Genomic DNA, 24,617 nt, shown 5'->3' on the forward strand with positions numbered 1-24,617 from the left:
TAAAAAAAAAAAAAGGATGAGTTTTGAGCTCTGCATTAAAGGAAAAAGTACATGATAGAGAGATTAGATCTTTTTTTTTAGAGGATTGTATTTTCTTAATTGCCAACATATGCAATTCAATAGCTCTAACATTGGTTAGTGTACTATTAATTGCTGACATTTTCTATAGTTTTTTCAAAGTAATATCATTTTTTCTTTACTTCCTCCTAGCAATATTATCACTTTTTTAGATATTCGAACTTCTAATTACTGATTTTTTTTTTCCTGGAAACATGGCTTTAGTTTTTCAGATTTAAATCCTTTTTTATTCAGAATGTTCCGGAAACAGGTGTTTTTCTGTTGTTAGATGTCAAAAATATATCTACAATTTTCTAAAAGTAATTTTGTGAGCATTAATTCTTTTATTTATTTATTTGAAAGTCAGAGTTACAGAGAGAGAGAAGAGGCAGAGAGAGAGAGAGAGAGGTCTTCCATCCACTGGTTCACTCCCCAGATGGCCACAACAACTAGAGCTGTGTTTATCCAAAGCCAGGAGCCAGGAGCTTCCTCTAGGTCTTCCATGCGGGTGCAGGAGCCATCTTCTACCGCTTTCCCAGGCCATAGCAGAGAGCTGGATCAGAAGTGGAGCAGCCAGGTCTCGAACCGGCACCCATATGGGATGCTGGCGCTTCAGGCTAGGGCGTTAACCTACTGCGCCACAGTGCCGGCCCCTGAGTATTAATTCATGAACTATATGTTCTCAGTATTTTCATTTTCTGGAAAAAGTTGAGATAAAAAAGAGATGTTTTCTGTCAGTTAAATAATTTCAGGAAAAATTAAGCATAGAATTACTAGTATATATATAAAACCATTTTTATAAAAGGTGGATATCTTAAGTTAATTGCTGATCTGTTAGTTAATGGATGGTGGGTAGAAATGTGTGAGTTGACAGATGAATAAAGTCTAATAGTATACAGGTAATTCCAAGTATTTTGACTATGCTGCCAATTTTGCCTCCAAGTGACTCTACAGTCTCAGTAAAACCATGTTACTATTGCAATGAACCACCAATTTACAGCTTCCCCGATGATCAAACTGTGCTATTGTTTATTTTGAACTTTCTATTGCTTCCTGGTACTATTATTTTTGATGTATAGCAACTTCACATTGATAATTCATCTCTTCTCTCTATTCTACACTGAGGGAACTAGATAGATGGATGGGAAAATTCTGTTGTGTTTTTTTTAAGAGTCATATGAGCTGGGGAGCTGTAGTGTCAGAAACAGAGATTTTTCATTTCAAATTTAGGATTGTGGTGTCATTCTTAGAAGGCAGAGTATCCCTAGCCCTTATGAGTCCTATTGTGTAATAGCCACCCCTTTTCTTTCCTGCTAACAGGATTCTAATTTTACATAAACATTTTAATAATCCCACACTTTTGTCCTACTCTTACTACCACTCAGAGTATGATGTGCTGAAGTAGCTCTTTCTACCACAAGCGCAATCACAGACAAGCATCCACCTTCCTGACTCCATTGACCTCTTGAGCAAATTCTGGAGCTACTCACCTCCAGACGACTGGTTACATTAGATGGTCAAATGCTTTCCCTTATTTTAGCTTCTATCAGTTGGGCTTTCTGGTATTTGCAGTCAAATGTATCCTGAAATACACTCCATGTAATCAATCTTAATTTCTAGCTGTCCACAACTATGCAACTACCTACAGCTGCACATTACCCATCTTATATTTATGGAGTTAAGCTTTTCCATTTTCAGTTTTAATATTCATTGATTAATGTGCCATTTATTTTATTATTAACTCATTTAACAAACACTTTTTGAAATTTTATTATAGGTATGTCTTTTGGTTGTGTGTTGTATGTATAGAGAACTGCTTGGTCCTGTGACAGAGAGAAAAATTCACTGAAAACTGCTGAGGTCAGACATGCTGATTAAAGTGTGAGCAGTGTCAAAGAGGGTTGTCAGAGGAAATGGTGTTTGAACTTTATTCTAAAGGGTGATGAATTTTTAGAGGAACAGGGAGGTGAAGGGAGCAGTGTTAGAGACACCAAGAAGAGTTGGAACTAGGTTACTCTGGATGAGTTATTGGCTGCTTGTGTGGGTGTGACACTGCAGCTTAGACCACCTTGCTGAGCTCTGACTTATGGATGAGGTTATGAGACTGGGCTTTATCTTGCCAGTGGTGAGTCCCTGAATACATTTGAGCAAGGAAGAGACATGTTTTTGTGTTTGCAGAAATCTACCTCTGATGGCAACATAGCAGAACCAGAGCTGTAGAAAGCATACAAGTTAGGATGGTTTTAAAGTAACCCAGATGTGACGAGGACTTAAAGTAAGACAATGGAAATAAAGCTGCCTTAGCTACTATCATTTAGTGTATTAGATTATAGGTCATAAGCAATGAGCAGTGCTTTCTCTTTAACTGTACCAAAGACTTTCTTAAATGTATAGATGGAATTTTATTCATCTTTTTATGATCAGTACTACATGATCTATTATAATGACAAAAATAGTAATAGGTGTTTTGAATCAGGCTCATGTTCAAACACTTTCTTTATAATGTGATAAATATGTGGCCTTGACTTAGTAATTTTGCTGTCTCTTCTATAAAGTGAGGATAATAATACTTCATTAGCAAAGACAATTATGTAAAATACAATATATGCATACATAATGCTAAGCATGGCTGTAAATATAAGAGTACTTCAAAAATCATGGAAAATTAAAATTAAAAGACACATTTATTTAGGTACAAAAGAATTTTTAAAGCCATGTATGTTTTTTTCAAAATATGTATTTTCCATGAACTTTTTGAAGTAGCCTCCTATGGTAAACTCCGTAAGAAAGGAAGAATATGGGAAAGTCATTTCCCTTCATATACATTTCACTACTCACTATTCCTGTGTTCAGTTTCCTACACAGCAACTGCCTTTTCTGGGCAGAGAGAGAAGGAAAAGCTGTGTAAGGGGAGAGGATGCGGGTGGCCCTGAAGAATGGACAAGAATTGGATGGGCAGAGATGGATAAGCGGGGATTTTAGAACTGGCAAAATTGCACAGTGCAGGGCTCACTGTCATGCTTGGCCAGCTGATGAGTAGGGAAGTGGTGAGATATGTCTCGGAAAAGCATGTGATGAGGGACAGGTTTCCTGTGCTGGAAAGCTGGGGATAAATTGCTTTATTTTAGTTGGGAAAGATAGAAGTCAGATGATCTGGAATGAAGTATCTGTATTCTGTGGCTGAGATTAAATCTTGCAGGTATGTGCAGGATAGATTGGATAGGGGAGAAAAGACTAGAGGCTGATCTCTTGGAAAATTGTTGCTTTATGAAGTAATGAGGCCTAAGTCCCATTGGTGTGGTGGAAACAGAAATAAGAGAATGTGTTAGTGACCATTCAACATTAAATAGGCATTAATGGTATATGAGATTACTTGGGAGAAGAGAAAAGACTGGAGAAGTTGAAGTGAGGATGGCCATGCCACTAAGAGAAACAGAAAATTTATCAGAAGACACTTGTTTGGTGAAAGGTACTGATTTCTGTTTCTAGTAGGTTGATTTTGAAGTCACTTTGGTAGAAATTGAAAGGCATTGGTAGAAATTGCAGTCTTGGGAGCAAAATCAGTGTTCAAGTTCTAGGTTTGAAAATTTTCTATATAGGTATCATGGTTGAATTGTGGTCAGCAAAATACTCTCAGTTCATGCATTTGACTCTCATGGTGGGTATGCCTGGGAATGGATCATCAGAGGCATGAAGAGGGAGAAACTATATCATTTGTACTTATTCCTGGGCCCTGTCCAACCCTTTCCACTTTTCTTTAGTACCAATAGATTGGGTTTGCTATACCTGGACTTCCTCATCTATATAAAGTTCAACTAGGTAGAAGATGTAAAAATAATTTTTGTTTCCACTTTATAGATGGAACTAATATGACTACTGAGAGTCAGAAATTATCTTCAACTCACTGGAGGTTTAGCTTCCAGCTTTAGGTCTTCCACATACAAAGAAGATGTATTTCTTTTGGGAAATTAAAAATTTATAAGGTAGCTCTCATTTTAAGAACAAATTCCCTTTGCCACTTTGGTTGTCTTCAGGAAAATGCTCCTTAGGCATATTCATAGGATAAAACTCTCTTAACAAGCAGTTGCTTCATCAGAAATTTGCAGAAGTTGTCCCCAACTCTAATAGTGACTAGTTTGTCCCCACTGACTGTCATACCTTGTGCCTTCAGAGCATAAGGCTATGTTTGGTGCTTTTATTTTAACATTGTGCTTATAAATCAAATAGCACATAAGATGGAATCTCATAGCAAAAGAGCAGGGGCTGAGAACTAATGCTTGAATTTTGAACAAATTTCTTTTACTAACATTTGACAGGACTCTTAGTGATGTTAGTTTATCACCATGAGGGAGTGTTATTATACTAAGAAAACTAAATGTTGAAGACATGTTGTCTCCTTTAATTATGCTATTATGTCATTTTCTATTTTTAGATGAAGTTCAAAAATTTTCTTAAGTTTTTCTATCAGAAATATTTTAATCAGACCTGTTCCTCTGAGCACAATAATTTTAGATATTAAGAAAACACAAATAAAATTCACATTTAAAAATTTTGTTGAGAAAAAAGTTTTATTTGCTTATTTTCTGCAAAAGATTTGAGGCAGCTAGGTAAAATTCAAAGACTAAGTTTAATTTTTTAAATTTTCCTTTTATTTGAAAGGCAGAGATATGAAGAGAAAGAGGTCAAGCACGAAACAGATGGGAGGAGAGAGAGAGAAAGAGAGAGAATCAGGAGGGAAGAATGGAGGGAAACAGAGGAGATCTTCCATCTGCTAGTTCACTCCCCAAAAGCCCACAGCAGATGGAGCTGGGAACTCAGAATGTAATCCAGATCTCCAATATGGGTGCCAGGAATCCAAGTACCTGAGCCATTGCTTCCACCTCTAAAGGTACACATCACCAAAAAGCTAGAAAATGATGTGGAGCTGGGCCTCAAACCAAAACACTCCAGTAGGGAATGCGCATGTCACAAATGGTGTTGTGCCTGCGGTGCCAAATGCGTGTAACTGAGGTTTCCAAATCCTCTCCCTCTCTCTCACCTTCTTTTCTCCTCCCGCCCCTTCCTTACTTTTTAGATTCAGCAGTGTCTGGGCACCCATGTAAGAAGTGGGACCAGATGTTTTAGAGTTGCTCTTATGTTTCATAGAGAAGAGGAAAAGTTTTTCATTAGAGTAATTTGGTTCTTACTCTTTTTTTTATTTTTTTTTTTTGGACAGGCAGAGTGGACAGTGAGAGAGAGAGAGACAGAGAGAAAGGTCTTCCTTTGCCGTGGGTTCACCCTCCAATGGCCGCCGCGACCGGTGCGCTGCGGCCGGCACACCGCGCTGATCCGAAGCCAGGAGCCAGGTGCTTCTCCTGGTCTCCCATGGGGTGCAGGGCCCAAGGACTTGGGCCATCCTCCACTGCACTCCTGGGCCATAGCAGAGAGCTGGCCTGGAAGAGGGGCAACTGGGACAGAATCCGGCTCCCTGACCGGGACTAGAACCCGGTGTGCCGGTGCCGCAGGAGGATGGTTCTTACTCTTTTAACCAATGCAGAGAATAATTATATTCACACTTAAGAACACCAGATTATATATTTTGAAGATAGAAGCTTTTCTTAGTTTTTCTATAGGAAGCCGACAACACTGCCTCTTTCCCGTTTAACACTTTAGATCAAGAGACTGGGAATCAGGTGACCTGTGGGCTAGCTCTGATCTAGATGCATCTGAGGAACCTGAGACCCAAATTCTCTTACTGACTAATTGTGTTTCCTCCTCTGCAATATGGGGAGGTTGTTTTCAATAACCTATGATTTTTTCTTTTTTTAAAAATATATTTATTTATTTGAAAGGCATAGTTATGGAGAGGGATAGAGGGAGAGAGGTAAAGAGGAAGAGAGAGAGATCTTCCATCTGTTTGTTCACTCCCCAAATGGCTCCAATGGCCAGAGCTGAGCCAATCTGAAGCCAGGAGCTTCTTTCAGGTCTCCTGGGGGGTGCAGGGCCTCAAGGACTGAAGCCATCTTTTGCTGCTTTCCCAGGCACATTAGAAGGGAGCTGTATTGGAAGTAAAGCAGCTGATACACAAAATGGGAACCAAATGTGTTGCAGGTGTCAGAGGTGGCAGCTTAACTTGCTATGCCACACCACAAGCCCCATCTTTTCTACTTTTAAGGGGTCTGTGAAGCTATGGTTACCAGGATAACAGAATCTGTTCAAAATGTTTCTTTTCTTAGATTAAAGCAAGAGCTGAGAGCTGCTTCTTTATGATTTGGAGGAAGGACTAAGGCATTTCCAGAAAAAGCCAGCTTTAGAGTCCACTGTGAGAAATCTATACAGCAAAACAATTAACCCATGCCATTTTAATACAACTAAATTTTATGGAAGGAAGAGAAAAATTATTAGTAAGGAAGATTCTTCTATATCTGTTTGGGTGTGTTTCATGGTGTTGGTATGCAACCATGAGTTTTAAGCCAATATGTTTAGAATCTAGGTTTATGTATGGTAAAGAACCTTGTCATGGTTAGTGGATTACGTTCATACTAGAGAAATAGTAAGCTCTCTTTTCTGAGTGTTTCCAATCCTTATAAATCAGATACTGGAATTTTGTAATGGGTCAAACTGCTTTTAACCTGGCTACTGTTATTCAATTTGATCAATTCTTCATTTTCTATTAGCAGGAAATCTGTTTCCTGACTTCAATATATAAAACGTAGAAAGATCACAAAGCAGCCCAAAGCAGATAAATATTGACCTAATCAAACAGGCATACAGCCAAGAGTTAGAATAACCCGTCCTTTTGCTCTGCAACAGGGCTAGGAGAAGGTTGAGCCTGCTCATGCCTAACTTACCTTGCTTGATTTATCTCACTGGCCTCCATTTTGTGTTTAGTAAACATCTGCTTTCAATTAGATTGTTTATCCCTTAACCTTTATAAATGACAATTAAGTCCATCTAGCCTGTCAATAGCATGTCATTTATTTGTTGCTACAGCTGAGCCTGACCTTCATTGATTTTATTGGAGTAATTTGCTGGAAATGATTTTTTAATGTTAGATTTATTACTGAGACACTTCATTGTCAGATAATTGAAGTAAATTGTAATTTTTTTCAAACCCACTGTAGAAGTACAGGAAAAGAAGATATTGTACTCAAGCATTATTTCCTGTTGAGATGGAGAGACCTATGTTATATGGATGTCACACACTTTTCATGGTTGTGAACATAATTGTTTTGAGTAGTGTGCATTTTTTTCCCTTCTGATTTTTCCTTAAGGATAGCTGAGATAGCAATATGAACTGGTAATGAGTTAGCACTCAAAAATGGCTGTACAAATTAGGTTAGAAATATACATAAATCCATCAAGTAAGTACAACAACACCCCTTCACAGAATGAGCCTGGATATTTTGCTTTAACTGCAAGTTCGCTTATGAATTCACTGACATTACATGACTAACATTAACTTTTACACAGGTATTGTCATAGTCCTCCAGTATTAGTATGAATAAGGTTTTTTATAAACTTTTTTTTATTATTGTATTTTTGGTTCTCTAAAAACTTTGCTCAGATTCAATGAACATTCTAGTCCATAAGTGAGACTTTCTTATTTATGTATTTATCTTACTGGTGTTACAGATGGTGATATTTTTGCTGTGTCTGTGCTGTAGAGAATATATTGAGCCATACATTTTACATTTTAAGAAGTGTGCAGGAATATGCAGTTCTTCCCTTGATGTGCTGTTGTGTCTCAATGTCAGCAAACATTTGCCATCAAAGCAGGTGCTTTTGTTACTCAGGAAGTGGATTCTGGCTTGAAATAACGGCGATAAACTTTTGAACTCCACTTTAAATATTAACAAATGAAAAATGCTACTTTTTGCACTTTAAATTATGATGTGTTGTTGCATAGGAAGACTCCCAATATACTGGAATTAGTAAGTGAAACTGGAATAGAACTTAAGCCTTTTTCTTTAAATAAGAATGTCTTTTTTAACTCTCTCTGGAGTAGATCAAGAAGTCATCTTGTAGTGTAAGGCAAAGTGACTATCCAATCAAAAGTCTCTGGATATTTGTTCTAATTGAAGCAATTTCTCCATTGCTTTGGCAATTGTTTTGTAGCAAAAGAAAAATTAAGGGCTAGAATTTTAAGATTTTTGAAAAACATATTTTATGTAGTTAAATATTTCTGGAAATGATAGCCCTATAATTTATAAATCAAAACTATGAAACCATAAATGACTATTGGTAATGTAATAGTTCTCACTCAGGTTATCAGTGACTTACTTTCCCATCAGGTGTTTCAGAATAAACTCTAGCACCAACTTTAGTGAAAAACAGATAGATTATCTATAAAATATAGATGGATTATCTATAAAATACAAACTTGCTGCATCTTGAAAGACCAAACTAATTGTTTCGAGAAATAGTCATGGAGTAAAGTGCAGCAGAACTCAAAGTCCACTGTCATGATCTCAGAGTAAGGAGAATAAGCAGGCTGCAGTGTCCTTCTCATTAGATTGGATACCCAGATTCAATCTGAAATTAAGCAGACGTTGTGGGGAAAAAACTTCTTGCAGTTAAATTGTCATGGCTGTTTCCCGTCGCTGTTCCTGTCACTGTTATTGATATAAAGAATCCATCAACATATTTTTATGGGTGATTAAGAAAGGCTGACCTTTCCCTTGCAGGTACAAATAGGTAGTTCTTCAGAATCTGTAACTGAATGACAAGATAATTCTATCCATTTAATATTGAAGTGATGTTGATAGTATCATTCTTCTCGTGTTGGAAACAGGACAGTGGCGAGGCCTTTTCTGCCTCAGCCTGTTCTGCCACGGGTGATGGATTTTCCCTCTGACTAATCGCTGTCACATTAACCCGCACTATTTCATCCTTCAGAGCTGTCAAGATAATGACGATAATCCAAGTGGCTCATTGTAGGTAAAGGAAATTATATGAGCAAAGTAATATCATAAAACAGTGTTTAAATATTTTAATTTCATTTGTCAGGGCTGCCCCAACACTTCATTACACATATAACCATCTCTCATCAGTGGAATTAGTGCATTATTCATTACTGTTAATTATTTTCACATAATGGCTGCCCTGATATATTTAACCTCCACATTATATCTCAGATAATGGGTCTGTAAAATTGAATTGTGTGAAGAGTGGAGTTCTAAAGCTCATTTGCAGAACATCAAAGAACAAAGAAGAGGGAAAGAATTCTAAATGGGACATTGTGCCCAGCTGGGGCCAAACATTTGTTTCTGTCTGATTTGCATACAGAAAATAGGTGGTGTGGAAGGGGCTTGCTGCTGTATAGGCTGTCTGCTCTTCTTCTTACACCACCAATTAGGATTTGTTAATGTTGCACACATCGGAAACAACTTGAGAATTACAGCATGGGAAATGGAATATTCAGAGAGTACTCACTCAGTATAGACAAATGGAATTTCCTTTTGGGGACAATTGTAATGGATAAAAAGAGAGGATGAGAGGGAGGAATGCTATTGCATTTCATATTAATTATTTACTTCTTATGAATAACTTTAATAATAGACACTAAGTTTTGAAAAGTAGTAAAAACTAAGAATAACCCTAGGAGTCCATTTAGTTTTTAGTTATTCATTTCTATCAAGGTTAGAGCAAAATTTGCCACTTATATTTATGGTAGCAGTTTCTTAGGCATTTAAAGACTTCCAACATTCCTGTAACCAATGCATGAGTGCAGAGCCATCAGCACCCTACAGATGGAGAACAGCTTTTTTTAAGACAGCACATTACTATTATTTTGTAGTACATTGGACAAACATAATGATCTGATTAGCCACAGCCAAACATTTACCAGTGTATATAAAAACACTGAACCCAAAAGCCAACTGAAATTGGTAGCATCTGGGTCAGAACCACCAAAGCACAGGAATTAGACATGTACATGTTTTAAAAGTCCTCTAAGTAATTTGAGGGACTTCCTGTGTTCATAATGTTGGCCTAAGTGGTTAGGGGAGTGTGTGACTCACAGCAGTCTCAGAGCTTCCCTTTATTATTTTTTGATGACTCTATATTTGTTTTGTGGGGCTTAAAAATTAAAATAAAGTTTTTAAAACTTATTTTTATAAAGTGTTATTGTACATAGTTGAGGTTGACAGCACAATGTTATAGGTTATATATAGATAATAAAATGGTCATTGTTGTGAAGCAAGTTAACATCTATTAGCCTATATAGTAGCTTTTGTTTTAGAAGGGCAGCTAAAATTTATTTAACAAAGATCCATAATCCCTTATAATTTTATTAACAACCCTCATGATGTAATCAGATCTAGACTTGTTCATCCTACGTATTCACTACTTTGCATCTTCTGCCCTACATTTCCCCATTTCTTCTCCCTCTCCATAATCACTGTTTCTACTATTTATTCTTTACCTCTGTATCTTTGGCGTTTTTTTCTTAGATTCTCCATATAAGTGGGATCATGCAATATTTGCTTCCTGTGCCTGGCTTATTTCACTTAACAGAATGTCCCTCAGATTAACCCATGTTGTAGCAAATGGTAGACTCTTATTCTTTACACCTGAATAACATACACATACACGTGTGTGTGTGTGTGTGTGTGTGTGTGTCTATGTATCTCCCACATATCTTGTTCATTGATTAATTGACAGACATTTAGGTTGTTTCCGTGACTTGGCTATTGTGGATAACGCTGCAATGAACATGGGTGTGCAGACATCTTTCTGAAATGGTGACTCTATCTCCTTCTGGCACTTTTCAGAGGAGGGATTTCTAGGTTATATGTTAGTTCTGTTTTTAATTTACTTAGGAACTTCCATACTGTTCCTTAATGGCTGCACCAATCTACATGCCCGCCAGCAATTTGCTAGAGTTTCTTTTTCCACACTCTCACCAATATTTGTTATCTTTTGCCTCATAGGTGTAAGGTGGTATGTCGTGGTATGAGGTGATCCATCATAGTGGCTTTAATTTTCCTTTCCTTCATGATTAGTGAGGTTGAACATTTTTCATATCCTTGTTGGCCATTGGATATCTTCATTGGAGAAATGTCTGTTCAGGTCAGTTGCCCATTTTTTTTTTTAAATCAGGTCATTTGTTTTTCTGAATTTGTATCGGTTTCTACCACTGTAATGAAATACCAGAAAAAAATGACTTATGAATAAGAGGTTTAGCTTAGCACACACAGTTTTGGAGAGTCAAAGTCCAAATGGTATACACCAGACTGTATGGTGAGGCCTGGAACACCTTTCGGAGCAGATAGCAACGCTAGGAGCATTTGTGGAAGCAATTAAATGATTACATTTCAAACCAAGAGCAGAGAAAAAGCCTGGGTGGGCCCAGGCCCAGACTTTTAGTACAACCTTTTCTTGAGAACTTCCAAGGAGTCCCAAGCAAACTACCCTACAGGAGCATGCATGCCTCAGATGATTTAAGGACCTCCCAGTAGGTCCCACCTCTTAAAGGAACCACACTATTTCCCAGTACCATCACACTGGGGACAAAACCTCCAATCACAATGGATCTCTAGGGGTCAATCAGGCCACATCCAAACCTCCGCAGTTGTAAGAGTTCTTTATAAATTTTGGATATTAACCCTTTATCAAATATGTGGTTTGTAAAATTTTTTCCCCATCCAAAGGTTGCCTTACTAGCAATTTTATTGATTGTGTACTTTGCTGTGCAGAAGTTTTTAGTTTGGTGAACTCACTTTTTTTTTTTCTGGAGTGCAAGCTTCTGGTGTGGTAGTCAAAAAAACTATTTTTATTAGCAATTATAAACTTGACATTAAGAATATATTTTTCTAGCACTTTTGAAATATATGGTACATTATTATTAACTGTGGTCACCATGCATTGCAATAGACATTCAAAATATATTCCTCCAGGATAACAGAAATCTTATACCTTTTGGTCAAAAACTTTCCTTTCCAAATCTACCCCCACCCAACCTCTAATAAAATTTCTACTCTCTTCTTGGTTATCAGCTTTTTTTAGATTCCATATATAAGTGAAATATTATAGTATTTTCCTTTCTTTGTCTGCTTTATTTACTTAGCATAGTATCCACCAGTTCCATACATGTTGTCTCAAACAACAGAATTTGCTTTTTAAAAGCTGTATAGTATCCCATTATATATATATATATATATATGTATGTATGAATATACCACATTTTCCTTAGATACCACGTGTTTTTATCCATACATCCATTGATGAACATTTAGGTTGATTATGTATTTTGGCTACTGTAATTCTGAATTCAACAGGAGGATATGCATATCCTTTCTATGTACCAATGTCAATTTCATTGGATGTATACCCAGAAATGAAATTGTTGGATCTTGTGGTATTATGGTTTTAGCCTTCTGCAGAACCTCCATATTATTTTCCATGATAAACTTCCTAATTCACATCTTCAATTGACAGCATACAAGGATTCCCTTTTCCACATCCTTCACCAGTGTTTTTTACCATTCTTGCTTTTGATAAGAAATTTTAAAACAGGTGTGAGGTGATAGCTTATTGTGATTTTTAATTTGCATTACCTTGAGGAATAGAGATTTTGAATGTTTTTGGTATTTCTTTTTTTGAGAAATGTCTGTTCAGATTCTTTGCGAATTTTTAAATCAGGAGAATTGTTTCCTTGCTGCTGAGTGGAATTGGTTATTAGCCTCTTGTCAGGTATATGGTTTACAAATATTTTCTCCCAATTTGTGAGCCATCTTTTCATGCAGCTATTTGTTTCCTTTGTTAAGCAGAAGTGTTTCGGTTGATACATTCCATCTGTCTATTGTGGCCTCTGCTCCCTATGCCTCTGTAGTTGTATCTAAGAAGCCCCTGCCCAGATCAATATTGTAGAGATTTCTCTCATTTTCTTCTCTAGCTTTACAGTTTTAGGGTTCAAATTTAAGCCTCCTACCCATTTTGAGTTAATTTTTGCATATGATGTGAGGTCAAGGTCCAATTTCATTCTGCATAGGGATATTCAGTTTTTCAATACAGTATACTAAAGAGAGTGTATTTTCTCCATTTTGGGGGTCCTGGGCAGCTTGTTGGCAATCCGTTGGCCATAAGTACTTGACCTGGATGTATTTCAGAGCTGTGTATCCTGTTCCATTGGCTGATGTATCTATTTTTATGCGAGTGCTATGTTACCTTGATTATAACAGCTTTATAATATATTTTGAACCAGGGAGTGTGATGCCTCCAAAATTGTCAATTTTGCTTACGATGGCATTGGCTATTTGCATCTTCTCTGCTTCCATATGAATTTTAGAGTTTTTTCTATTTCTGTAAAAATGACATTAGAATTTTTGTAAGGATTGAATTGAATCTGTAGGTTTATTTGAGTAGTAAAAGTGTTTTAACAGTGTCAATGGATTGGAGGGTCATCTTCACATTTTTCATCAATGCTTTATAATTGTCAGTGTACAGATCTTTCATCTCATTGGTTAAATTTACTCCTAAGTTTTTAACAAAAATTCAAATGCAATTTTGAATGGGATTTTTTTCTTAATTTCTATTTTTTTGGGTGGTTTGCTTATAGAGGATAGAAATGCTATTGAGAGGCTGGCACTGTGGCACAGTGGGTTAAAGCCCTGGCCTGAAGTGCTGGCATCCCATATGGGCGCCAGTTCTAGTCCCGGCTGCTCCTCTTCTGATCCAGCTTTCTGCTATGGCCTGGGATAGCAGTAGAAGATGGTCCAAGTTCTTGGGCCCCTGCACCCACGTGGGAGAACTGGAAGAAGCTCCTGGCTCCTGGCTTCGGCTTTGGATCTGCACAGCTCTGGCCATTGTGGCCATCTGGGGAGTAGGCCAGCGGATGGAAGACCTCTCTTTCTGTCTCTACCTCTCTCTGTAACTCTGTCTTTCAAATAAATAAGCTAAATCTTTTAAAAAAAGAAATGCTATTAATATTTATATGTTGTTTTTATAACTTGAAACTTCACTGAATTTATTTATCGGTTCTTACAGATTTGTGGCAAGACATTAGAGTTATTTTAAGTTTATATTTATTGATTTCAAAGCAGGGAGGAGACAGAGATAGCTTCCATCCATCTACTGGTTCATTCCTCAAATGCTCACAACAGCCAGGGATGGGCCAGGCTGAAACCAGGTGCCAAGAGCTTCATTTGAATCTCCCATATGGGTGGCAGAGATACAAGTTCTTGAGCCATTATCTCCTACCTCCCAAGATTGGCATTGGCAAGTAGCTGGATTGGATGTGGAGGTAAGATTCTGTCCCAGGCTCTCTGATATGGGATGTGGGTATCCCAAGCAATCACTTAGCCTGAAAAACCACAGCTCTTGCCCCTAAATTTTTGTTTTTCAATGTTTAAGATCATGTCAACCACATACACAATTTCATTTCTTCCTTTCCTATATGGATATCTTTTATTTATGTGGCTTGTGACTAGTAGTTCCAGTACCATGTTGAATAGAAAGGTGAGAGTAGGCATTTCTGACTTTTCTTGGTAGAAGAGCTTGATTACAATGTCAGTTGTGGGGTTTTCATAGGTGGTCTTTACTATGTCAAGGAACATTCCTCCTATAACCAAAATATTGAGAGTTTTCAGTTAGAATGTTGAACTTTGTCAAATGCTTTGTCTGCATTATTTGTGACGATTTTTATCTATCTTTTTTTAAACATTTATTTACTGAACATAAATTTCCAAAGTACAGCGTATGGATTACAATGGCTCCCCCCCATAACTTCCCTCCCACCCGCAATCCTCCCCTTTCCCGCTCCCTCTCCCCTTCCATTCACATCGAGATTCATTTTCAATTCTCTTTATATACAGAAGATCAGTTTAGTATATATTGAGTAAAGATTTCAACAGTTTGCACCCACACAGAAACACAAAGTGAAAAATACTGTTTCAGTGCTAGTTATAGCATTAAATCACAATGTACAGCACATTAAGGACAGAGATCCTACATGAGGAGTAAGTGCACAGTGACTCCTGTTGTTGACTTAACAAATTGACACTCTTGCTTATGGCATCAGTAATCACCCTAGGATCTTGTCATGAGTCGCCAAGGCTATGGAAGCCTTTTGAGTTCACCGACTCTGATCATATTTAGACAAGGTCATAGTCAAAATGGAAGTTCTCTCCTCCCTTCAGAGAAAGGTACCTCCTTCTTTGATGACCCGTTCCTTCCATTGGGATCTCACGTGCGGAGATCCTTTATTTAGGTCATTTTTTTTTTTTTTGACAGAGTGTCCTGGCTTTCCATGCCTGAAATACTCTCATGGGCTTTTCAGCTGGATCCGAATGTCTTAAGGACTGATTCTGAGGCCAGAGTGCTGTTTAGGACATCCACCATTCTATGAGTCTGCGGTGCATCCCGCTTCCCATGTTGGATCATTCTCTCCCTTTTTTATTCTATCGGTTAGTATTATTCAGACACTAGTCTTGTTTATGTGATCCCTTTGACTCTTAGTCCTATCATTATGATCAATTGTAACAGAATTTTTTATCTATCATTATTTTAAAGAGGTGTATCACATTGATTGATTTGCATGTGATAAACCAGGCTTGCATGGCAGTTATAAATTTTACTTTTTCATGATGTGGAATCTGGTGGATATGTTGTTGCATTTGGTTTACTAGTATTTTATTAAGAAATTTTGTATCATGTTTTTTCAGAGATATTGAACTATAGTTTTCTTCTCTTGTCTTTGTCTGACTCAGGTATCAAGATTATACTTCTCTTTTAAAATGTATGGATGTATTGAATTTGGCACATTTTTTTGGAACATATGAAATAATGGTAATATGACTTTCACTGTTTGGTAGAATTCTGCCTGGTCTTGAATTTTCCTCTACTGGAAAATTTTCATTATTAATTCTATTTTTTTGTCATTGGTCTTTTCAAGCTTTCTATTTCTTCTTGTCTCAAACTTTTCTCCTGTCTCAGTCTCAAACTTTTCTTCCTGTCTCAATCTTTTACACACACACACACACACACATAAAACATATCCATTTCCTCACAGTTATCCAATTTGTTTTCATATGTTTGTTCATAGTAGTTCCTTATGATTCTTTTAATTTCTGAGGTGCCTGTTGTAATGTCTCTGGTTTCATTATTTCTTTGCGTTTTCTTTTCTTCTTAGTTATTTTAGGTAGAGGTTTTTAAATTTTATGTATTCTTGTAAATAAACAATCTTTCTTTTGCTAAATTTTTCCCAAGGTTTTTGTTCTCTATTTGATTTGTCTCTATCATAATTTTTATTATTCCCTTCCTTCTGCTAAAACTTGGTTTAGTTTGCTTTCTTTTTCTGGCTCCTTTTAACATAGGTACTATTGCTATAAAGTTACCTCTTATAATTGTTTTTGCTGCACTCCATAGGTTTTAGTGTGTTGTATTTTCTTTATCATTTGCTCAAGACATTTTTAAATTACCCCTTTGCTTTCTTTCTTTGATCTGTTGGTTGTTTAGGACCATATTGTTTAATATCCACATATTTGTCAATTTTCCAAGATTTCTCCTGTTATTGTTTTCTGATTTTTTTGCTGTTGTGGTCAGAAATGGTACAGATATGATTTCAATCTTCTTAAACTTGCTAAAACTAGTTTTATGATCTTAACATATAATCTATCCTGGAAAATGTACCATGTACATTAGAAAAGAGGTATATTTTGCTTCTGTTGAGTGGAAAGTTCTATAAATGTCTGTTAGGTCCATTACTGTCTGATTGATATATTCATTGTTAAAACTGGTATATTGAAGTCTCCTACTATTTTTATGTTGTTATCTATCTTTTCCTTTATATCTATTAATATTTGCTTTATATATTTAGGTGCTCTAATATTGGGTGTATACATATTTGTGATGTAATGTCTTCTTGATGAATTGACCCCTGTATCATTAAATAACCTTCTTTGCCTTTTACGACAGCTTTTTACTTGGAGTGTGTTTTGTGTAATATAAGTATAGCCACTCCTACTCTCTTTCAGTTACTATTTGCATGGAATAACCTCCTTGATCTCTTCACTTTTAGCTTGTGTTAAAACTAAGATGGGTTTCTTGTAAGAGCATATACTTGGATTTTTTTTAAAATCCTTTCTATGTCTTTAGATTAGGAAGTTTAATCTATTTATACTTAAGGATATTATTTACAGATATTTGTATTTGTATTATTAACTGTTTCCTGGTTGTTTTGCAGGTCCTTTGTTCTTTTCTTCCTCTCTTGATATCCGCTTTTTTTTTCTTATTTATTTGAAAGAGAGTTACAGAGAGAGAGAGAGAGAGAGAGAGACAGAGAGGTCTTCAATCCACTGGTTTACTTCCCTGGATTGGAAAGGGAACAGCCAGGATACCAACCGGCACCCATATGGGATGCCAGTGCAGCAGGCAGAGGCTTATCACACTATACCACCATGCTGGCCCCACAACAAAAGAGGACAAAAGTTCTCTTTTTAATGAGCTTGTAGTAGCAGCAACTATGTCTTCTTAGCTTCTGTTAGTTTACTGTGGAGGCCAGTGTAGAGGGTTACTCAAAATATAATAATAATGTCTATACTTTCTCAGATTTTCACTGATATAATAATGCTGAAATTAATTTCTTCAAACATATAAATTTCGCACTTTTTGGACTTTTTATGTCAATCTCCCTATGTGAGATTCATGGTTTTGGTATATCTTCAAATAAGATTCCTAAGAATTGCATCAATTGATATTTCCATAACAATGTAGAAATATAACAACTTTATTACAATCTTGGCAGAATTGGCTGTACATTAGAGCATAATTTTGTTAACTTAATAGACAGAAGATGGCATTTCACTGTTTTAACATGCAGTTTTCCTTATTATCCAAGTTGAACATTTCCCAGTTTAATTTATATTTCTTTTTATTGAAATAATCTCTAGTATCTAAATATTTTGATCATTTATCTTAATTTCTTAATGTTTTATTACAAAATCGAATGATCTCTTTCTATAGTAAATTTGCTATACTTTTTGTTATTTTCTGCATACATGATTACTAGACATGGTTTGTACTTTTTTTTTTTAGCATTTTCCCACTTGTACCAAAGTTTCCCTGTTCTCACATAATCAAAGGTTTTAATCATTTTCTAGTGTTTTCCCCCTTGTCTTCAAAGCTTAAAAATGATATCAGAATTGACTTACTTTAAAGATGTATCGGATTATACTCTGAGAGGTTTGAAAATATACTAGAGGAGTGTATGTATTTGGTGTAGTGATAAAGATGCTGGTTGAGCTGGCCACATTCCATATCAGAGTAATTGGGTTCAATTCCCAGCACTGTCTCCAGTTCTAGCTTCCTGCTAATATAATCCCTGGCAGACAGTAGATGATGGCTCAAGTAATTGGGTCCGTTCCAGCCATGTAAGAGACCTGTTTTCAGTTCCAGGATCCTGACTTCGACCTTTCTGGGCTGTTGCAGGCATATGAGGAGCAAAAAAGTGAATGAGAGTTCTGCTTGTCTGTCTAGGTCAGAGGTGTCCCCAGTCCTAGAGACCTTAAGTGTGCCAGGTGGGATATCTATGGGTACTGCTACCCCTACATCTTCTCTGGAGAAAGCAAGGGTGGAGGAAAGGATGGAAATAGATAATGTGTTTCTCTTTCTCACTTTCTTGGTTATAGAGGAGCTAGCTGCCATTTGGAGCTGGCTAAAATAGATGTTTCCCTGTGCTGGCTTGGTTTCCTAGGGCTGCCACAGCAAAGGACTACAGATGGGGCAATTTGAAGAGCAGCAATGGCTTGTCTTATAGCCATGGAGGCCAGAGGTCTGAGATTAATGCGTGGGCAAGATTGGTGCCCTCTTGGGGCTGTGAGGGAGAATTTGTCCCACTAGAGATGTGAACCATCCCATCATCTAACATGTCCAGACTTAGGTCAGGGTAGTGTAATCTTGCCATAGTTCATACAATGTATAGGTAATTGTTTTTGATTTTCTGGTAAATTGCTCATCCTACTTTATGAGGCTTCCACAATATGGAACCCAAAGCAACCTAGAGAGTGACAGCCTGTTTTTTTTGAGAGTGGGTAGCTTTCTAAATATGTGGCCAATTATGGCAACAATAAATTATCAATAGGCTTCCCAAATAAATAAGTAAAAATAAATATTAGACATTTTTAGAAAGAAAATATAGTAGAGAAAGCCAAAGAACAGAGTTGGAAATAAAAAAATCATAACTTGCTTAGTTTATTGCACCATTCTCATGGTTTGAATTTGGTAAGGTCTCTACACCAAAACTAGACCAAGTTGGTGGGAAATAAACAGAAAAGAAAGTTCATCTTCATCAATAACTTCCCTGTTGTTCTTTATAATTAGGCACCATATTCTTATACTGTCCTATAACATAACATCATTCCATATGAAATGTGGTCTGAACTTTCACCCTGGTCATTCAAATATTTTTCTTATTTGCCTCTATGTAGTGTTTTAATTCTTCACCTATTGCTCAGTACCAAATGGAGGTTTCCCAGTGTTCATTTATTTGACATTAATTGAGCTTGCATCCATTAACTGAGCTTGTATCACGTGTCAGCAAAGTGCTGAATTTTAGAAAAGTAATCTCTGATTTGAAAGAGTTTACAGTGCAGTCAGTTTCCTCATCCTGGAATATTCCATGCATTTTGTTGGCTTCTATAGCCTTGCTGCACTGCTTTGTTCCATTTGGATATTCTTAGACATTAAATATCCCCTCAAAGCCCTACATGTTCTTTAAGGCTCCCATTAAAGTTCCACTTTCTTGAATAAAAATTTTATTCTCAGTATACTTCTGTTGGAATGAACTACTCTGTTCAAAAAATCCCCAAAGAATGATGTTTAGTTGCATTATGACATTTGATCTTTATGAAATCCATAATATAGTTATTGATGTATGCCTTGGTAACCTCTAAAAGATGGACACTTATGACAACAGCATTATATCTTATTTAATTTTGTACAACCTACTTATGCATAGGAAGACCTATGCCTGTGGAAGGAAATGAGTAAATGTTTTTAGTTTTTTATCTTCATTGACCTGAAAGTTCAAAGTTCATAATTGTAACCAGATATTTCAGAATAGAATCACATTAACCATGGCTTTTTTCACTATCAAATTTATGTATTCATTGAGAAACTGTACAGATTCTTATTTTTCATATGGCTCAAAGTTAGTATCCAATAGGTGCTTAATAAGTACTCTCGACTAAGAAGCTGAAAGGGTATTATTAAATTTGTGTAGAGGATATTCAATAAAATTTATTGTCCACTTCATATTTCATGTATTTCTGCATTTTTGAGATTTCAATAAATGGAATAATATGTTTAACTAGTTGTCAACTGATGCTTGCTAAACAAGTTTTGTAACTGAAAATCTTGCTTTAGTGCCATGCAAAGTTTTAATTTACAAAGCTCCATGCTTTCATCATTTGCTAAAAAAGGCTTATTTCACAACTGCCAAGTGGCAAAAGAGTTTGAGCTCTTTCTATTAAGTATTAATAAAACATCCTGTAATACAGATCCCCTTTATCTGGTCCATCTGGGATTTGTTTGGAAGAGATGCGTTTATTTCACTTAAAGTTTGTTACATCCTTCCATTTCTGTGGCAAATCCCAGGGCACCATCCTGGCCCAGAAAGGTTGGTGTTCATTTGTTTAGAGACTAGCAGAAGATTACTCTTTGCTGTCAGTGTCAGGATGTGTCAAAAGTTGGTCCTCTTTTATTTTTACTGGGCAACATTACAAATGAAGACAATCTGCTGTTGCTAATGAAAGTGGCTTTTATAAAACAAGTCATTTCCCACTGCTTGCTTTATAAAATACCAAGGCCAGTCTTAGGAAAAATTGGGAAGCTGAGGAAGTTTGTTTTCAGTCTTTGCCCAGCACAGTTTCCCATCTTGGAAAGCATTCCTTCCTGTGTGACTTACCTGTTCTGTCATTTTGCCCAGACCTAATCTCTGGATTTGATTCTAGAACAATCTATCTATCTATCTTTCTCAGCTCTTTTCACCTTAGTAGGGAGGTAAATAGTAAATGTTTCCTAATCTCTTACACATGACCTTGGCACTGTCCTTCCATTCAAGTCAGCTCAATCATTAAACCAATATTGTGAAGTGGATATTATTATCAATATCATTTTTCAAATAAATGAGTCTTAGTGAATTTAAAAGTTTTGCCCAATGTCACACAGCTAGTGTGACACGTGGCAGTTTCCACAGATGTGCACAACACTGTCTCTCATCCTGCTTCTTCTTCCCTAAGGTGAACTTGGTACTTCACCTATCCAAGGGTCTGGTCTATGTATCTTCCTTTTGAATCTGAGTGGGCTAATAGTAATTTTGTCTAATATGGGGTGATGCTGGCTTCTTTCATCTAGAATGTAAAGACACTGTAGCTTTTCCCTCTATCACTGAACACTTGTGCTTAGAACTCTGAGCAGGCTGCCATATTGTAAGGAAGCTAACCACATGGACACGTCATGTGCAGGGGCCCTAGTGGCAGTTTCTAGGCATTTCATTTTCAGGGCCAAACAGGAGAATGTGAACAGGTCTTGGGTCCTGCAGGCTGGCTTAACCATCAGCTAATAATCAGTACATAGCATTAGTCAATGCTACAAAGAGCAAAACTCAGTGAGATGAGCACTCCCACTAATCCCTGACCACAATAAACTGGAGTGGCTTTAAGTTGTTACATTTTGGAGTATTTTGTTATGTACCAAAAGTAACTGGGACAGTCAGTAAGTGGTACACTCTGAATGTGAGCCGGGCATCCTGACTTGAGAGCTCTCACACTTAATTTCACCACTCTAAAGCTGAACTAACACCAAAGAATCCATGACACACTTTCTGTCAGTATTTGCATGTAACAGAATCATACCTGGCAATCATAGCAGATTGATGGGCCAAATGAAGGCACTCATTAACTCTTTCACTTGTTTTAAAAATATTTTATTTATTTATTTGAAAGTCAGAGTTACACACAGAGAGAAGGAGAGGCAGAGAAAGAGAGAGAGAGAGGTCTTCCATCTGCTGGTTCACTCCCCAATTGGACACAATGGCCAGAGCTGTGCCGATCCAAAGCCAGGAGCCAGAAGCTTCTTCCAGGTCTCCCGTGCTGGTGCAGGGGCCCAAGCACTTGGGCCATCTCCCACTGCTTTCTCAGACCATAGCAGAGAGCTGGATTGGAAGTGGAGCAGCTGGGACTAGAACCAGTGCCCACATGGGATGCGGTGCTTTAGGTGGAGGATTAACCTACTGCACCACAGTGCCAGCCCCCATAAATGTATTTTTAATTTGCATTTTCATGAACTTTTTGAAATACTCTCATAGCATATTACCAGTACCCAGAATCCCTCTTTCAGCTACTACACAATCTCTCCAGGGTGCTTTTTTTTTTTTTTTTTTTTGACAGGCAGAGTTAGACAGTTAGAGAGAGAGAGACAGAGAGAAAGGTCTTCCTTTCCCTTGGTTCACCCCTAAATGGCTGCCACAGCAGGTGCGCTGTGCAAATCCGAAGCCAGGAGCCAAGTGCCCTCTCCTGGTCTCCCATGCAGGTGCAGGGCCCAAGCACTTGGGCCATCCTCCACTGCCTTCCCCGGCCACAGCAGAGAGCTGGACTGGAAGAGGAGCAACCAGGACAGAATCTGCCACCCCAACCGGGACTAGAACCCAGGGTGCCGGCACCTCAGGCAGAGGATTAGCCAAGTGAGACGAGGTGCCTGCCTCCAGGCTGCTTTTAATTTCCCTCCCAGCTTTGCCAGTTTGTGCAACCTATGTAGAAAATGTAGGTAGCTTATAACTTTTGTTGTACATTTCTACACAATTTTATTGTTGAAATCTCAAATTAGAGGAAGAAACAGATTCTTGATTTCTTTTACTTTTGCCTTTTGTCGTGTGCTATTAGATTATAATGAGACTTGGCAGGGAAAATAAAACTTGACTGGGAGATAGAATACCTGGATTCTGCTTTTGGTTCCACTTGCCTACATTTTGTTTATGTAGGGGAGTTTTCAGATAAAGAAAGAGCAAATCTAGATCTTAGTGGCTCTTTCTCCAAAGGTCGTCCAGATGTACTTGTTTGATTGAATTACTGGTACCAGCCACCATGTGGGTCTCTGTGGGGGACAAGGCGTCCCATCACCTGGGGATTACAATTGATTACTTCAATTATTGGTCTCTTCACAAACATCAGATTTTACATGTGCCAAGTCATGCAGATTGAAAGGCACCCCAGGGGGGAGGATGAGATTCCATTAACAGTTAATAAGGTATCACAGTTCAATAGGATAAGAAAAAGAGCTGGAATATTAGGACTCTGGATTTAATCACTTTGTGCCCATTAACTCATTGTACAACAAAGTCTGTGTGGTTTATTTTATGGACTCTCCAAATTCAGCTGGAAAAATATTGACTCCCCTCATTAGGATACTCTAGACATCCCCTCCACTGGCACCGGGTCTATGTAGCGGCGCTCTTAGGACGTCTGAACTCACGTGGTTGTCCCAATCATGAGCTCGTTCACACTGTCTTGTAATTGTCTGCACACACTCTGCTCGGGAAATTGGGAGGTCCTGAATGGCAGAGTTTCCCCAGCTCATTTTCTGCCACACAACAGGGAATCATTGCGTGTTTGGTGAACTACTTGGATAACTAAAAATGAGAGTATATTCTTTTTAAAAAATAAATTACAAATTACAGAATAGATATTAAGTAGTGAGAACATTTACTCAAGCACTTTTTTTTGGATATATTACAACTTGAAAATATGCTTACTATAATCAAGCATATCACATAGCGAATAACTGTCTAAAGTAATCTATAGCATGCATATATCAGGCTACCACACTTTTCCTCCACCACTAACTCAGGTCAAATATTAATTTGGTAAAATGGCCTGTAATGATTTAATTTTTTATTCCTTTGCTACATGATGGTGAATATCTAAGTTTCATCAACCCATAAGTATAAAAAGAGTGGCTTTATTAGTATAAGTTCACTTTCCAGTAACACTGAAATTATAATGACTTTTAGTCCCCACTTCGCTATGTAGAAATATTTCCCCACGTGTCCCCATCTCTTCTGAAAACAATTCTTCCTTTGGTCTTGGACCACAGATTAAGATTTCCTGTTTGCCTCTGTTTCTCTCCTACCCTCCCTTGTCTCTCTCCTATGTCTCTCCCTGTCTCTGTCTTTCTCTCCCTATCTCCTCTTTTCTCTTTTTGCTCCCTGTGTTGTTGAAAACAGACCTAGTCCACCATGTGCACACTGCTCTTAGTAGACAAACATGAGGTTCAGCTTCTGAGAAAGGGGAGATTTATGATTTTAGGCACATAAGGAGACAAGACAAAATTATAACAAAGCCTAAATTCGTCTCTCCATTCAGAGAGGTGGTTGGGAATTTATGGAGTTAGGGTAAATTGGGCATATTTGGGCCAAACTAAGTGACAGAACATGATAAGTGCAGATGAAATGAGTGGGGCACATCAACAAATCCTGCCTCCATGCAGATTGCATGTTGAGAGATGGCTGCTGAAACATGTTGGGTGATGTGTCATTTAACATCATAATGAACCAGAGGTAACTCTCTGGTCAAGTTGTTCTGCAC

This window comes from Oryctolagus cuniculus, chromosome 9, assembly GCF_051225735.1.
Source record: "Oryctolagus cuniculus isolate XC-2025 breed Fujian yellow rabbit chromosome 9, ASM5122573v1, whole genome shotgun sequence".
Lineage (NCBI taxonomy): Eukaryota > Metazoa > Chordata > Mammalia > Lagomorpha > Leporidae > Oryctolagus > Oryctolagus cuniculus.